Here is a 13,321-nt window from a genome sequence, read left to right as displayed (position 1 = left end):
CTTGAACATGAGCTAGGACCTTAAGATTCTGCATGAAAGGAGGACTAGCAGCCGAGTTGCACTGGAGAATGTGGAAAATGTTCATATGTAGTAAAAACCTGAGAAATCCTTACGTTGTCGTCATTTGTTATCAAATTGACTTAAAGCCAGATCGTCACATTGGCCGCTCTTCTCTCTGAAACGGTTGTACTTATCGTCTGCAAAGCTATGTCGCGTGCTGCGGTATGCGGAGACACTAAAAGCACCATAGTAGAACACAGATGAAGCTTCTAAGTTGATGTAATAGCCAGTAAGAAGTAGTACAATTCAAGATTTAGGTATCGATTATTGACTTTTTAGCTGGCTTTGGTGCCTTGGAGAGGAGCTAGGACCTTAAGATTCTGCATGAAAGGAGGACTAGCAGCCGACCTGCACGGGAGAATGTGAAAAGTGTTCATATGTAGTAAAAACCTGAGAAATCCGTCCGTTATCGTCATTTGTTATCGAATCGACTGAAAGCCAGATCGTCACATTGGCCGCTCTTCTCTCTGAAACGGTTGTACTTATCGTCTGCAAAGCTATGTCGCGTGCTGCGGTATGCGGAGACACTAAAAGCATCATAGTAGAACACAGATGAAGCTTCTAATTGATGTAATAGCCAGTAAGAAGTAGTACAATTCAAGTTTTAGGTATCGATTATTGACTTTTTAGCTGCCCTTGGTTCCTTGGACATGAGCTAGGACCTTAAGATTCTGCATGAAAGGAGGACTAGCAGCCGAGTTGCACGGGAGAATGTAAAAAGTGTTCATATGTAGTAAAAACCTGAGAAATCCGTCCGTTTTCGTCATTTGTTATCGAATCGACTTAAAGCCAGATCGTCACATTAGCCGCAATTCTCTCTGAAACGGTTGTACTTATCGACTGCAAAGCAATGTCGCGTGCAGCGGTATGCGGAGACACTAAAAGCACCATAGTAGAACACAGATGAAGCTTCTAAGTTGATGTAATAGCCAGTAAGAAGTAGTACCATTCAAGTTTCAGGTATTGGTTATTGACTTTTTAGCTGCCCTCGGTTCCTTGGACATGCGCTAGGACCTTAAGATCCTGCATGAAAGGAGGACTAGCAGCCGAGTTGCACGGGAGAATGTAAAAAGTGTTCATATGTAGTAAAAACCTAAGAAATCCGTCCGTTTCCGCCATTTGTTATCGAATCGACTTAAAGCCAGATCGTAACATTGGCCGCTCTTCTCTCTGAAACGGTTGTACTTATCGTCTGCAAAGCTATGTCGCGTGCTGCGGTATGTGGAGACACTAAAAGCACCATAGTAGAACACAGATGAAGCTTCTAAGCTGATGTAATAGCCAGTAAGAAGTAGTACAATTTATGTTATAGGTATCGATTATTGACTTCTTAGCTTGCTTTGGTGACTTGAACATGAGCTAGGACCTTAAGATTCTGCATGAAAGGAGGACTAACAGCCGAGTTGCACTGGAGAATGTGGAAAATGTTCATATGTAGTAAAAACCTGAGAAATCCTTATGTTGTCGTCTTTTGTTATCGAATTGACTTAAAGCCAGATCGTCACATTGGCCGCTCTTCTCTCTGAAACGGTTGTACTTATCTTCTGCAAAGCTATGTCGCGTGCTGCGGTATGCGGAGACACTAAAAGCACCATAGTAGAACACAGATGAAGCTTCTAAGTTGATGTAATAGCCAGTAAGAAGTAGTACAATTCAAGTTTTAGGTATCGATTATTGACTTTGTAGCTGGCTTTGGTGTCTTGGACATGAGCTAGGGCCTTAAGATTCTGCATGAAAGGAGGACTAGCAGCCGAGTTGCGAGGGAGAAAGTGAAAAGTGTTCATATGTAGTAAAAACCTGAGAAATCCGTCCGTTTTCGTCATTTGTTATCGAATCGACTTAAAGCCAGATCGTCATATTGGCCGCTCTTCTCTCTGAAACGGTTGTACTAATCGTCTGGAAAGCTATGTCGCGTGCTGCGGTATGCGGAGACACTAAAAGCATCATAGTAGAACACAGATGAAGCTTCTAATTGATGTAATAGCCAGTAAGAAGTAGTACAATTGAAGTTTTAGGTATTGATTATTGATTTTTGGCTGCCATTGGTTCCTTGGACATGCGCTAGGACCTTAATATTCTGCATGAAAGGAGGACTAGCAGCCGAGTTGCACGGGAGAATGTAAAAACTGTTCATATGTAGTAAAAACTAGAGAAATCCGTCCGTTTTCGTCATTTGTTATCGAATCGACTTCAAGCCAGATCGTCACATTAGCCGCAATTCTCTCTGAAACGGTTGTACTTATCGACTGCAAAGCTATGTCGCGTGCTGCGGTATGCGGAGACACTAAAAGCATCATAGTAGAACACAGATGAAGCTTCTAAGTTGATGTAATAGCCAGTAAGAAGTAGTACAATTCAAGTTTTAAGTATCGATTGTTGACTTCTTACCCTTCTTTGGTGCCTTGGGCATGAGCTAGGAACTTAAGATTTTGCATAATAGGAGGTCTAGCAGCCGCGTTGCACGTGAGAATGTGAAAAGTGTTCATATGTAGTAAAAACCTGACAAATCGGTCCGTTTTCTTCATTTGTTGTCGAATCGACTTAAAGCCAGATCGTCACATTGGCCGCTCTTCTCTCTGAAACGGTTGTACTTATCGACTGCAAAGCTATGTCGCGTGCTGCGGTATGCGGAGACACTAAAAGCACCATAGTAGAACACAGATGAAGCTTCTAAGTTGATGTAATAGCCAGTAAGAAGTAGTACCATTCAAGTTTTAGGTATCGATTATTGACTTTTTAGCTGGCTTTGGTGCCTTGGACATGAGCTAGGACCTTAAAATTCTGCATGAAAGGAGGACTAGCAGCCGAGTTGCACGGGAGAATGTGAAAAGTGTTCATATGTAGTAAAAACCAGAGAAATCCGTCCGTGTTCGACATTTGTTATCGAATCGACTTAAAGCCAGATCGTCACATTGGCCGCTCTTCTCTCTGAAACGGTTGTACTTATCGTCTGCAAAGCTATGTCGAGTGCTGCGGCGTGCGGAGACACTAAAAGCACCATAGTAGAACACAGATGAAGCTTCTAAGTTGATGTAATAGCCAGTAAGAAGTAGTACAATTCAAGTTTTAAGTATCGATTATTGACTTTTTGCTGACTTTGGTGCCTTGGACATGAGATAGGACCTTACGATTCTGCATGAAAGGAGGTCTAGCAGCCGAGTTGTACGGGAGAATGTGAAAAGTGTTCATATGTAGTAAAAACCAGAGAAATCCGTCCGTTTTCGTCATTTGTTATCGAATCGACTTCAAGCCAGATCATCACATTAGCCGCAATTCTCTCTGAAACGGTTGTACTTATCGACTGCAAAGCTATGTCGCGTGCAGCGGTATGCGGAGACACTAAAAGCACCATAGTAGAACACAGATGAAGCTTCTAAGTTGATGTAATAGCCAGTAAGAAGTAGTACCATTCAAGTTTTAGGTATTGGTTATTGACTTTTTAGCTGCCCTTGGTTCCTTGGACATGCGCTAGGACCTTAAGATCCTGCATGAAAGGAGGACTAGCAGCCGAGTTGCACGGGAGAATGTAAAAAGTGTTCATATGTAGTAAAAACCTAAGAAATCCGTCCGTTTCCGCCATTTGTTATCGAATCGACTTAAAGCCAGATCGTCACATTGGCCGCTCTTCTCTCTGAAACGGTTGTACTTATCGTCTGCAAAGCTATGTCGCGTGATGCGGTATGTGGAGACACTAAAAGCACCATAGTAGAACACAGATGAAGCTTCTAAGTTGATGTAATAGCCAGTAAGAAGTAGTGCAATTCAAGTTTTAAGTATCGATTGTTGACTTCTTACCCTTCTTTGGTGCCTTGGGCATGAGCTAGGAACTTAAGATTTTGCATAATAGGAGTTCTAGCAGCCGCGTTGCACGTGAGAATGTGAAAAGTGTTCATATGTAGTAAAAACCTGAGAAATCCGTCGGTGATCGACATTTGTTATCAAATCGACTTAAAGCCAGATCGTCACATTGGCCGCTCTTCTCTCTGAAACGGTTGTACTTATCGTCTGCAAAGCTATGTCGAGTGCTGCGGTTTGCGGAGCCACTAAAAGCACCATAGTAAAACACAGATGAAGCTTCCAAGTTGATGTAATAGCCAGTAAGAAGTAGTGCAATTCAAGTTTTAAGTATCGATTGTTGACTTCTTACCCTTCTTTGGTGCCTTGGGCATGAGCTAGGAACTTAAGATTTTGCATAATAGGAGTTCTAGCAGCCGCGTTGCACGTGAGAATGTGAAAAGTGTTCATATGTAGTAAAAACCTGAGAAATCGGTCCGTTTTCGTCATTTGTTGTCGAATCGACTTAAAGCCAGATCGTCACATTGGCCGCCCTTCTCTCTGAAACGGTTGTACTTATCGACTGCAAAGCTATGTGGCGTGCTGCGGTATGCGGAGACACTAAAAGCACCATAGTAGAACACAGATGAAGCTTCTAAGTTGATGTAATAGCCAGTAAGAAGTAGTACCATTCAAGTTTTAGGTATCGATTATTGACTTTTTAGCTGGCTTTGGTGCCTTGGACATGAGCTAGGACCTTAACATTCTGCATGAAAGGAGGACTAGCAGCCGAGTTGCACGGGAGAATGTGAAAAGTGTTCATATGTAGTAAAAACCAGAGAAATCCGTCCGTGATCGACATTTGTTATCAAATCGACTTAAAGCCAGATCGTCACATTGGCCGCTCTTCTCTCTGAAACGGTTGTACTTATCGTCTGCAAAGCTATGTCGAGTGCTGCGGTTTGCGGAGCCACTAAAAGCACCATAGTAAAACACAGATGAAGCTTCCAAGTTGATGTAATAGCCAGTAAGAAGTAGTACAATTCAAGTTTTAAGTATCGATTGTTGACTTCTTACCCTTCTTTGGTGCCTTGGGCATGAGCTAGGAACTTAAGATTTTGCATAATAGGAGTTCTAGCAGCCGCGTTGCACGTGAGAATGTGAAAAGTGTTCATATGTAGTAAAAACCTGAGAAATCGGTCCGTTTTCGTCATTTGTTGTCGAATCGACTTAAAGCCAGATCGTCACATTGGCCGCCCTTCTCTCTGAAACGGTTGTACTTATCGACTGCAAAGCTATGTGGCGTGCTGCGGTATGCGGAGACACTAAAAGCACCATAGTAGAACACAGATGAAGCTTCTAAGTTGATGTAATAGCCAGTAAGAAGTAGTACCATTCAAGTTTTAGGTATTGGTTATTGACTTTTTAGCTGCCCTTGGTTCCTTGGACATGCGCTAGGACCTTAAGATCCTGCATGAAAGGAGGACTAGCAGCCGAGTTGCACGGGAGAATGTAAAAAGTGTTCATATGTAGTAAAAACCTAAGAAATCCGTCCGTTTCCGCCATTTGTTATCGAATCGACTTAAAGCCAGATCGTCACATTGGCCGCTCTTCTCTCTGAAACGGTTGTACTTATCGTCTGCAAAGCTATGTCGCGTGATGCGGTATGTGGAGACACTAAAAGCACCATAGTAGAACACAGATGAAGCTTCTAAGCTGATGTAATAGCCAGTAAGAAGTAGTACAATTTATGTTATAGGTATCGATTATTGACTTCTTAGCTTGCTTTGGTGACTTGAACATGAGCTAGGACCTTAAGATTCTGCATGAAAGGAGGACTAGCAGCCGAGTTGCACTGGAGAATGTGGAAAATGTTTATATGTAGTAAAAACCTGAGAAATCCTTACGTTGTCGTCTTTTGTTATCGAATTGACTTAAAGCCAGATCGTCACATTGGCCGCTCTTCTCTCTGAAACGGTTGTACTTATCGTCTGCAAAGCTATGTCGCGTGCTGCGGTATGCGGAGACACTAAAAGCACCATAGTAGAACACAGATGAAGCTTCTAAGTTGATGTAATAGCCAGTAAGAAGTAGTACAATTCAAGTTTTAGGTATCGATTATTGACTTTTTAGCTGGCTTTGGTGTCTTGGACATGAGCTAGGGCCTTAAGATTCTGCATGAAAGGAGGACTAGCAGCCGAGTTGTGAGGGAGAAAGTGAAAAGTGTTCATATGTAGTAAAAACCTGAGAAATCCGTCCGTTTTCGTCATTTGTTATCGAATTGACGTAAAGCCAGATCGTCACATTGGCCGCTCTTCTCTCTGAAACAGTTGTACTTATCGTCTGCAAAAGTACGTCGCGTGCTGCGGTATGCGGAGACACTAAAAGCACCATAGTAGATCACAAAGGAAGCTTCTAAGTTGATGTAATAGCCAGTAAGAAGTAGTACCATTCAAGTTTTAGGTATCGATTATTGACTTTTTTGCTGGCTTTTGTGCCTTGGACATGAGCTAGGACCTTAAGATTCTGCATGAAAGGAGGACTAGCAGCCGAGTTGCACGGGAGAATGTGAAAAGTGTTCATATGTAGTAAAAACCTGAGAAATCCGTCCGTTTTCGTCATTTGTTATCGAATCGACTTAAAGCCAGATCGTCATATTGGCCGCTCTTCTCTCTGAAACGGTTGTACTTATCGTCTGGAAAGCTATGTCGCGTGCTGCGGTATGCGGAGACACTAAAAGCATCATAGTAGAACACAGATGAAGCTTCTAATTGATGTAATAGCCAGTAAGAAGTAGTACAATTGAAGTTTTAGGTATTGATTATTGACTTTTTAGCTGCCCTTGGTTCCTTGGACATGCGCTAGGACCTTAAGATTCTGCATGAAAGGAGGACTAGCAGCCGAGTTGCACGGGAGAATGTAAAAAGTGTTCATATGTAGTAAAAACCAGAGAAATCCGTCCGTTTTCGTCATTTGTTATCGAATCGACTTCAAGCCAGATCGTCACATTAGCCGCAATTCTCTCTGAAACGGTTGTACTTATCGACTGCAAAGCTATGTCGCGTGCTGCGGTATGCGGAGACACTAAAAGCATCATAGTAGAACACAGATGAAGCTTCTAAGTTGATGTAATAGCCAGTAAGAAGTAGTACAATTCAAGTTTTAAGTATCGATTGTTGACTTCTTACCCTTCTTTGGTGCCTTGGGCATGAGCTAGGAACTTAAGATTTTGCATAATAGGAGGTCTAGCAGCCGCGTTGCACGTGAGAATGTGAAAAGTGTTCATATGTAGTAAAAACCTGACAAATCGGTCCGTTTTCTTCATTTGTTGTCGAATCGACTTAAAGCCAGATCGTCACATTGGCCGCTCTTCTCTCTGAAACGGTTGTACTTATCGACTGCAAAGCTATGTCGCGTGCTGCGGTATGCGGAGACACTAAAAGCACCATAGTAGAACACAGATGAAGCTTCTAAGTTGATGTAATAGCCAGTAAGAAGTAGTACCATTCAAGTTTTAGGTATCGATTATTGACTTTTTAGCTGGCTTTGGTGCCTTGGACATGAGCTAGGACCTTAAAATTCTGCATGAAAGGAGGACTAGCAGCCGAGTTGCACGGGAGAATGTGAAAAGTGTTCATATGTAGTAAAAACCAGAGAAATCCGTCCGTGTTCGACATTTGTTATCGAATCGACTTAAAGCCAGATCGTCACATTGGCCGCTCTTCTCTCTGAAACGGTTGTACTTATCGTCTGCAAAGCTATGTCGAGTGCTGCGGCGTGCGGAGACACTAAAAGCACCATAGTAGAACACAGATGAAGCTTCTAAGTTGATGTAATAGCCAGTAAGAAGTAGTACAATTCAAGTTTTAAGTATCGATTGTTGACTTTTTACCCTTCTTTGGTGCCTTAGGCATGAGCTAGGATCTTAAGATTTTGCATGATAGGAGGTCTAGCAGCCGCGTTGCACGTGAGAATGTGAAAAGTGTTCATATGTAGTAAAAACCTGAGAAATCCGTCCGTTTACGTCATTTGTTGTCGAATCGACTTAAAGCCAGATCGTCACATTGGCCGCTCTTCTCTTTGAAACGGTGGTACTTATCGTCTGCAAAGCTACGTGTCGTGCTGCGGTATGCGGAGACACTAAAAGCTCCATAGTAGAACACAGATGAAGCTTCTAAGCTGATGTAATAGCCAGTAAGAAGTAGTACAATTCAAGTTGTAGGTATCGATTATTGACTTTCTAGCTGGCTTTGGTGCCTTCGACATGAGCTAGGACCTTAAGATTCTGCATGAAAGGAGGACTAGCAGCCGAGTTGAACGGGAGAATGTGAAAAGTGTTCCTATGTAGTAAAAACCTGAGAAATCCGTTCGTTATCGTCATTTGTTATCGAATCGACTTAAAGCCAGATCGTCACATTAGCCGCTCTTCTCCCTGAAACGGTTGTACTTATCGACTGCAAAGCTATGTCGCGTGCTGCGGTATGCGGAGACACTAAAAGCACCATAGTAGAACGCAGATGAAGCTTCTAAGATGATGTAATAGTCATTAAGAAGTAGTACAATTCCAGTTTTAGGTATCGATTATTGACTTTTTAGCTTTCTTTTGTGCCTTGGACATGAGCTAGGACCTTAAGATTCTGCATGAAAGGAGGACTAGCAGCCGAGTTGCATGGGAGAATGTGAAAAGTGTTCATATGTAGTAAAAACCTGAGAAATCCGTCCGTTATCGTCGTTTGTTATCGAATCGACTTAAAGCAAGATCGTCTCATTAGCCGCTCTTCTCTCTGAAACGGTTGTACTTATCGACTGCAAAGCTATGTCGCGTGCTGCGGTATGCGGAGACACTAAAAGCACCATAGTAGAACACAGATGAAGCTTCTAAGATGATGTAATAGTCAGTAAGAAGTAGTACAATTCAATGTAATTCTTCATGCTTTCCCGGCGATCTGTTGACATCTTGGATATTCGGGAATCCAGCCGGATGTTCGCGTCGTTCTCGCACGATATTTCAACAGCGTACCTCGCTGTCTTCTTCAGGTGCTACCTGAGACTGGTCCTTGGGTCGATCGAGTCCAGTATTTATGCCTGGGAGGAGCTGGGCGTTCCCTAATCGGTCCGCGCCCAGTCGAGTGTTCCATCTGTGGTCCGCGCCCGCCAGACTCGGCTTCAACGGACCCCTCCAGTCGCGGATGTTCCGACTGCCGTCGGCGCCGGTTTTGGCCGTCCTCAACGGTTGTGGTTGTCATTTGAGGTGTGTCAGGCCCGATCTGAGATGTTAGGTACTCTATCTCATGACTGTTACTACGGTTTCCACTTCTGTTGCGTGCTGGGCGCTTCCTAATCGGTCCGCGCCGCGTCGTGTGTTCCATCTGAGGTCCGCGCCCGCCAGACGCGGCTACATTGTCCCTCTCTGGTGGCCGGTGTTCCCTCCGCCGTCCGCGCCCGGCCTGGCCGTCTTCTGAAGTCGAGTTCATGACCTGGGGTGTGTCAGATCTGGTCTCTAGTGTCCAACACCTTGTCTCACAGCTGTTCCCTCGGTCTCCACTTATATTTCCTTCTGAATCCTGGAGTGTCCTGCGTTGAGTTTTCACAAGCTCAAGCGCAGGATTCCAGGCAGTGCTGATTTGGTATCCCGAGTCACGGTTGATTAGATTGTCTGTGACCTTAATCTCAATTGCTTCTTTAATGACACTGTCCCAATATCTTGAGGTCTGTGTCACAATCTTGGACAGTGTCATTAAAGAAGCAATTGAGATTAAGGTCACAGACAATCTAATCAACCGTGACTCGGGATACCAAATCAGCACTGCCTGGAATCCTGCGCTTGAGCTTGTGAAAACTCAACGCAGGACACTCCAGGATTCAGAAGGAAATATAAGTGGAGACCGAGGGAACAGCTGTGAGACAAGGTGTTGGACACTAGAGACCAGATCTGACACACCCCAGGTCATGAACTCGACTTCAGAAGACGGCCAGGCCGGGCGCGGACGGCGGAGGGAACACCGGCCACCAGAGAGGGACAATGTAGCCGCGTCTGGCGGGCGCGGACCTCAGATGGAACACACGACGCGGCGCGGACCGATTAGGAAGCGCCCAGCACGCAACAGAAGTGGAAACCGTAGTAACAGTCATGAGATAGAGTACCTAACATCTCAGATCGGGCCTGACACACCTCAAATGACAACCACAACCGTTGAGGACGGCCAAAACCGGCGCCGACGGCAGTCGGAACATCCGCGACTGGAGGGGTCCGTTGAAGCCGAGTCTGGCGGGCGCGGACCACAGATGGAACACTCGACTGGGCGCGGACCGATTAGGGAACGCCCAGCTCCTCCCAGGCATAAATACTGGACTCGATTGACCCAAGGACCAGTCTCAGGTAGCACCTGAAGAAGACAGCGAGGTACGCTGTTGAAATATCGTGCGAGAACGACGCGAACATCCGGCTGGATTCCCGAATATCCAGTACAATTCAAGTTTTAAGTATCGATTATTGACTTTTTAGCTGACTTTGGTGCCTTGGACATGAGATAGGACCTTAAGATTCTGCATGAAAGGACGTCTAGCAGCCGAGTTGTACGGGAGAATGTGAAAAGTGTTCATATGTAGTAAAAACCAGAGAAATCCGTCCGTTTTCGTCATTTGTTATCGAATCGACTTCAAGCCAGATCGTCACATTAGCCGCAATTCTCTCTGAAACGGTTGTACTTATCGACTGCAAAGCTATGTTGCGTGCTGCGGTATGCGGAGACACTAAAAGCACCATAGTAGAACACAGATGAAGCTTCTAAGTTGATGTAATAGCCAGTAAGAAGTAGTACAATTCAAGTTTTAAGTATCAATTGTTGACTTCTTACCCTTCTTTGGTGCCTTGGGCATGAGCTAGGAACTTAAGATTTTGCATAATAGGAGGTCTAGCAGCCGCGTTGCACGTGAGAATGTGAAAAGTGTTCATATGAAGTAAAAACCTGACAAATCGGTCCGTTTTCGTCATTTGTTGTCGAATCGAGTTAAAGCCAGATCGTCACATTGGCCGCTCTTCTCTCTGAAACGGTTGTACTTATTGTCTGCAAAGCTATGTCGCGTGCTGCGGTATGCGGAGACACTAAAAGCACCATAGTAGAACACAGATGAAGCTTCTAAGTTGATGTAATAGCCAGTAAGAAGTAGTACCATTCAAGTTTTAGGTATCGATTATTGACTTTTTAGCTGGCTTTGGTGCCTTGGACATGAGCTAGGACCTTAAAATTCTGCATGAAAGGAGGACTAGCAGCCGAGTTGCACGGGAGAATGTGAAAAGTGTTCATATGTAGTAAAAACCAGAGAAATCCGTCCGTGTTCGACATTTGTTATCGAATAGACTTAAAGCCAGATCGTCACATTGGCCGCTCTTCTCTCTGAAACGGTTGTACTTATCGTCTGCAAAGCTATGTCGAGTGCTGCGGCGTGCGGAGACACTAAAAGCACCATAGTAGAACACAGATGAAGCTTCTAAGTTGATGTAATAGCCAGTAAGAAGTAGTACAATTCAAGTTTTAAGTATCGATTATTGACTTTTTAGCTGACTTTGGTGCCTTGGACATGAGATAGGACCTTAAGATTCTGCATGAAAGGAGGTCTAGCAGTCGAGTTGTACGGGAGAATGTGAAAAGTGTTCATTTGTAGTAAAAACCAGAGAAATCCGTCCGTTTTCGTCATTTGTTATCGAATCGACTTCAAGCCAGATCATCACATTAGCCGCAATTCTCTCTGAAACGGTTGTACTTATCGACTGCAAAGCTATGTCGCGTGCAGCGGTATGCGGAGACACTAAAAGCACCATAGTAGAACACAGATGAAGCTTCTAAGTTGATGTAATAGCCAGTAAGAAGTAGTACCATTCAAGTTTTAGGTATCGATTATTGACTTTTTAGCTGGCTTTGGTGCCTTGGACATGAGCTAGGACCTTAACATTCTGCATGAAAGGAGGACTAGCAGCCGAGTTGCACGGGAGAATGTGAAAAGTGTTCATATGTAGTAAAAACCAGAGAAATCCGTCCGTGTTCGACATTTGTTATCGAATCGACTTAAAGCCAGATCGTCACATTGGCCGCTCTTTTCTCTGAAACGGTTATACTTATCGTCTGCAAAGCTATGTCGAGTGCTGCGGCGTGCGGAGACACTAAAAGCACCATAGTAGAACACAGATGAAGCTTCTAAGTTGATGTATTAGCCAGTAAGAAGTAGTACAATTCAAGTTTTAAGTATCGATTGTTGACTTTTTACCATTCTTTGGTGCCTTGGGCATGAGCTAGGATCTTAAGATTTTGCATGATAGGAGGTCTAGCAGCCGCGTTGCACGTGAGAATGTGAAAAGTGTTCATATGTAGTAAAAACCTGAGAAATCCGTCCGTTTTCGTCATTTGTTGTCGAATCGACTTAAAGCCAGATCGTCACATTGGCCGCTCTTCTCTTTGAAACGGTGGTACTTATCGACTGCAAAGCTATGTCGCGTGCTGCGGTATGCGGAGACACTAAAATCACCATAGTAGAACGCAGATGAAGCTTCTAAGATGATGTAATAGTCATTAAGAAGTAGTACAATTCCAGTTTTAGGTATCGATTATTGACTTTTTAGCTGGCTTTGGTGCCTTGGACATGAGTTAGGACCTTAAGATTCTGCATGAAAGGAGGTCTAGAAGCCGAGTTGTACGGGAGAATGTGAAAAGTGTTCATATGTAGTAAGAACTTGAGAAATCCGTCCGTTTTCGTCATTTGTTATCGAATCGACTTAAAGCCAGATCGTCACATTGGCCGCTCTTCTCTCTGAAACATTTGTACTTATCTTCTGCATAGCTATGTCGCGTGCTGCGGTATGTGGAGACACTAAAAGCACCATAGTAGAACACAGATGAAGCTTCTAAGTTGATGTAATAGCCAGTAAGAAGTAGTACCATTCAAGTTTTAGGTATGGATTATTCACTTTTTAGCTGGCTTTGGTGCCTTGGACATGAGCTAGGACCTTAAGATTCTGCATGAAAGGAGGACTAGCAGCCGAGTTGCATGGGAGAATGTGAAAAGTGTTCATATGTAGTAAAAACCTGAGATATCCGTCCGTTTTCGTCATTTGTTATCGAATCGACTTAAAGCCAGATCGTCACATTGGCCGCTCTTCTCTCTGAAACGGTTGTACTTATCGTCTGCAAAGCTATGTCGCGTGCTGCGGTATGCGGAGACACTAAAAGCATCATAGTAGAACACAGATGAAGCTTCTAAGTTGATGTAATAGCCAGTAAGAAGTAGTACAATTCAAGTTTTAGGTATCGATTATTGACTTTTTAGCTGCCCTTTGTTCCTTGGACATGAGCTAGGACCTTAAGATTCTGCATGAAAGGAGGACTAGCAGCCGAGTTGCACGGGAGAATGTAAAAAGTGTTCATATGTAGTAAAAACCTGAGAAATCCGTCCGTTATCGTCATTTGTTATCGAATCGACTTAAAGCCAGATC

Source organism: Schistocerca gregaria, unplaced genomic scaffold (genome assembly GCF_023897955.1).
Source record: "Schistocerca gregaria isolate iqSchGreg1 unplaced genomic scaffold, iqSchGreg1.2 ptg000167l, whole genome shotgun sequence".
Taxonomy (NCBI): Eukaryota; Metazoa; Arthropoda; class Insecta; order Orthoptera; family Acrididae; genus Schistocerca; species Schistocerca gregaria.
The sequence above is the reverse complement of the archived record's forward strand: the minus strand, read 5'-3'. Positions refer to the sequence as shown.